The sequence below is a fragment of the Chiloscyllium plagiosum genome, unplaced genomic scaffold (assembly GCF_004010195.1).
Source record: "Chiloscyllium plagiosum isolate BGI_BamShark_2017 unplaced genomic scaffold, ASM401019v2 scaf_1651, whole genome shotgun sequence".
NCBI classification, from domain to species: Eukaryota; Metazoa; Chordata; class Chondrichthyes; order Orectolobiformes; family Hemiscylliidae; genus Chiloscyllium; species Chiloscyllium plagiosum.
Window position 1 is genome coordinate 14,895 of NW_025211695.1, and position 5,099 is coordinate 19,993.

Consider the following 5,099-nt stretch of genomic DNA (forward strand, 5'->3'; position numbering starts at 1 on the left):
TATTAATCACTTTTTGCAAAAATCTGAAGCCACTTCTTCCACCGTCAGAAAACTCTTGATGACTCAAAGAGCCATTGCTATCCCAAACACTGTTTCCTGATGAAGGGCTGATGCCCAAACATGATTCGCCTACTCCCCAGATGCTGCCTGATCTGCTTGGTTTTCCAGTAACACACACTCGTCACTGATCTCCAGCATCTGCAGTCCTCACTTTCTCCAAGCGCTGTTTAAACCAATTGAATTCCAACACCCGGAACAAAAGACGCTAAGACTTACCACTTGCTGCCTTCGAATCCAACAAATCAAATCCCAAATCAGAACTACAAAATAAATTCTGCAAACAGCCCCCAATCTGTTATGGAAAAGGCCAGATCCCCTCCAAACATTTCAAGAAAGTAACCCAGACCCTAACTTTGCTAATTGTTTTAAGTGGGTGTAATGAAGATATTCCAGGAGGGATGCAGCTGGTCAAACCAGTAGTTTTAAACAAAACAGTTTGATTTACACATTTCCTGAATGATACACAAACAAAAGAGAGCAGAATACTAAATAACTTAAAAATCCAAAAACCCAACAGACTATACCAACTTAATGATGGTGTTCCCAACATTTACAACAATCCCCACAAAAGGTAAAGTCAAACACAGGGTCTTACAGGAGAGATGTCAGAGAGAGAGTACCATCATGGACCTGCTTCTTTGAGTTCAGCAACCTTTTCAACTGCCAGACTGCTTTCAGTCAATAGCCAGACAGCCAAAAACCAAATCAAGCCAGAGAAAAGCTGAGCTGGGAAAACTGGGCCACTCCCCTTTCATTGTACAAGTGTTCTTCTTAAAATTGTGGAAGCCTGAGGCATTACCAAAATCAGAATGGCCTTGAAACCCATCAACTCCGACTTTTCAGAACCTGTGTCTTTTACAGCATCACAGCAGACTGCTCCAAGAAGTAATACCCTGAGGGAGACAGGATAATGTGTTGAATTGGATCCAAAGTTGGCTCAGTCACAGGAAAGAAAGGATAATGGTCAATGGTGGCCCTTGTGAATGGAAAGCTGTTACAAGTGGTGCTCTGCATAGCTCAGTGTTGGGCCCTCTGCTGTTTGTTTTACCCATTAATGATTTGGAGTTGCGTATGTTGGGCAAATTTGTGAAATTTGCAGATGACACAAAAATTGGCCGTGCAGTGGATAGTGTGGAGGATAGCTGTATGCTCCAAAACTATACAGACGGTTTGGTGGAGTGTGCAAGAACGTGGCAGATGGAGTTCAGCTCTGATAAGTGTCAGGGAATGCATTTTGGGAAGTCAGACGGTAAATGGGAATCAACAATAAATGGGAATATACTGAGGGGGACAGGTGAAGTGAGAGATCTTAGTGTGCAAATGCTCAGGTCCCTAAAGATAGAAGGGGCTGTAAAGAAGCCACATGGAATGCTCTCCTTCATTGGCAGAGGGTTGAATACAAAAATAAGGAAATAACAATGAAACTGTGTGAGGCACTTGTGGCTACAACCGGAATATTGTGTGCAGTCGGGTCACCACATTACAGGAAGGACGTCATTGCGGTGGAGAGAGTGCAGAGGAGAATTACTAGAATGTTGCCGGGGCTGGTGAATTGTAACTATCAGGAGAGATTGGAGAGTTTGGAATGGTATTCCTTGGAACAGTGGTGCCATGATTAAGGAATACAGGGTGACACTCATATCCGCAGGTCCAGTTATCGCGGTTTCACGTACCCGTGGTTTACAGTGGTCTGAGCATATAAAAGGAAATGTTCCAGAACTAGGTCCCAGGAGACTGCCGGAAGGTATATTTCCCATTTAAATGAATGGTTTTGCACCTATCTGCGATTTTGCGTTTCCGCTGTAGGTCTTGGAACATATACCCCATGGGTACTGGGGTCTACAGTACTAAATAGTAAGCTACCTGATGAAGAAGCAGCAGTTTGAAATCGTGCACTTCCATATAAACCTATTGAAGTATAACCTGGTGTTTTGTGATTTTTAACTAACTAGAGTTAAAAATCTAGTCCTGGAGTGAGGACTGCAGATGCTGGAGATCAGAGCTGAAAATGTGTTGCTGGAAAAGCGCAGCAGGTCAGGTAGCATCCAAGGAGCAGGAGAATCGACGTTTCGGGCATGAGCCCTTCTTCAGGAAGGGCTCATGCCCGAAACATCGATTCTCCTGCTCCTTGGATGCTGCCTGACCTGCTGCGCTTTTCCAGCAACACATTTTCAGAGGGAGACCTGAGACAGGAGGAACCTGTTTCCTTTAGCAGAGAGTTCAAAAACCAATGATCACGGATTCAAGTTAAGTGGCTGTAGGATTAGAATTTATGAGCAAAAATTATGTTTATGCAGAGAGTGGTGGGTATCTGGAATTCGGTGCCTGATTTGGTGGTGCAGGCAAAGACCTTACATATTTTTAAACAAATTCCCTGGTACTGAGCCTCAAGTGTTCTAAACTGCAAGGTTACAGGCGGTGCCAGGATGGTGGGATGAGAAAGGGCATGTAGGCATGGACAAGATGGGCTGAATGCCCCACCCCCCACCCCAAAGCTGTATTATTTTTATAATTCTCCAGTTATCAATGAGATCAGACCAGTCAATGCTGTGTGAATATGTAAATATATTTACCATATACAGAAAGTTACAGTTTGATAACTGCACCCACACATTCTCCAAACAGGAACTGACAGGCATAGATCAATAACTAAATTCACATATTCACATACCCACTTGGATCAGGTGGCCCCATTCGTGGAGCTGTCTGGGTGTTGTTTAGTTTCTGAATCTCACTCAACTGGTATTAGAATTTTAAGAAAAAATGAACAAGGGAGCAGCTCAGCAGGAGTGGAATCAGACCCGTGGTTCTGTTTAAATTGCTGGCTTTAAACAAAAAAATCCTAGTGATGATTAACTGAATGTTACATTGATGTTGCCAGTCACAACTGATGTTGATTTACTGGAGCTCTCTCTTCTATATTCCTCCATGCAAGTACTCAAAGGACCAAGACAATGTAATATTCCCTCGGTACAGAGCCAAGTGTGACCAGCTGCTTCCAACAAACAGCAGGTATGTTACTGCTGTCAGAGCGAAGAACATCCTTTCAATAGACAATAGGTGCAGGAGTAGGCCATTCTGCCCTTTGAGCCAGCACCACAATTCATTATGATCATCCTCAATCAGTATCCTGTTCCTGCCTTATCCCCATAACCCTTGATTCCACTATCCTTAAGAGCTCTATCCAACTTTCTTGAAAGTATCCAGAGACTTGGCCTCCACAGACTTCTGGGGCAGAGCATTCCATACACTAGGGTGAGGTGGGGGAAGGGGAAATGTGGAAACTGTTGAAGTCCACATTGATGCCCTGTGGTTGAAGTGTTCCGAGGCGGAAGATGAGGTGTTCTTCCTCCAGGCGTCTGTTGGTGAGGGAGCAGCGGTGAAGGAGGCCCAGGACCTCCATGTCCTCGGCAGAGTGGGAGGGGGAATTGAAACGTTGGGCCACGGGGTAGTGTGGTTGATGTGTGCAGGTGTCCCGGAGATGTTCCCTAAAGCTTTCTGCTAGGAGGCGTCCAGTCTCCCCAATGTAGAGGAGACCAAATTGGGAGCCCTACCCCCACCTCACCCTAGTTCTAAACTTCCAGCTCAGCACTTTCCCCATGTCTTGTCCTACCTGCCTATCTTCTTTTCCACCTATCCATTCTACCCTCCTCCTTGACTTATCACCTTCATCCCCTCCCCAACTCACCTAGTGTACTCTATGCTACTTTCTCCCCACCCCCACCCTCACCCTCCTCTAGTTTATGTCTCCACCCTTCAGGCTCTCTGCCTTTATTCCTGATGAAGGGCTTTTGCCCGAAACGTCGATTTTACTGCTTCTCGGATGCTGTCTGAACTGCTGTGCTCTTCCAGCACCACTAATCCAGAATCTGGTTTCCAGCATCTGCAGTCATTGTTTTTACAAGATTGTTATTGTACCCACTTCTGCCACTTCCTCTGGCAGCTCATTCCAAAAAACATACCACCCTCTGTGTGATAAAGTTATCCCTCAGGTCGCTTTTAAATCTTTCCCCTCTCACCTTAAACCAATGTCCTCTAGTTTTGGACTCCCTGCCCCGGAGAAAAGACCTTGACTATTCACCTTATCCAAGCCCCTATTTCTGCAGCAATATACATATGAAACATCAAGGACCACTTAATGTGGACTGCAAGTGCACATCTAAATCGTCCTTCAATATGATGAGGATTTCTGCCTCTCACACCCTGACAGGCAGTGAGTTCCAGATCCCCACCACCCTTTGAGTAAAAATGTTTTCCCTCACATCCCCCCTGAAACCTCCTACCCCTTGCTTTAAATCTATGCCCCTCCCCCAGTCATTGATCCCTCCTTCAAAGGGGCGAGGGAGGTTTCTTCCTGTCCACCCTATCTATGCCCCTCATCACTTTATACATCTCCATCACGTCCCACACTCAATCTGCTCTGCTCTAAGGAAAACAACCCCCGTCTGTCCAATCTCTCTCCATCACTGAAACTCTCCAGCCCCCAAGGCAATAACCTGGTAAATCTCTCTCTGCATGCTTCCCCAGTGCTATCACACTGCTCTGATAATGTTGATTTGTATAGAGTTGCTTAAAATCTCACTGGAATGGCGATAAATTTGCTGTTCAGGAGAGACCCTGCCTGCTGGTTAGAAACAGCACAGTGCTAATTGCCCTCTTGACTTTTGCTGATGTTGATGGTTGTGTGTACGGTTCTGCAGTGGTTGGAGTATTCCCAGTCAACCTCCTCACCATCCTCGTAGAAAATACATTGAATTGGGGTCGAAACGACTGGTTTAACGAGGTGCTGTCTCCCTCCACTACCTCATTTCCAGTGTGGACACTCAGCTCTAGGACTGACACAGGGATGCCTGTGATTAAAGCAAACTGTTAGGCACGAGTTGTTGTTGTGTTCAACAACAAACAGTACTCCCACCATACAGTCAGAGAGAGTTACAGAGTCACTGAGAAAGTCAGAGAGGCAGGGAGAAACAGAGAGAGACATAGACACACACACAGGCATATGAAGTTATATAGAAACATAGTCAGAGTCAGAAAGA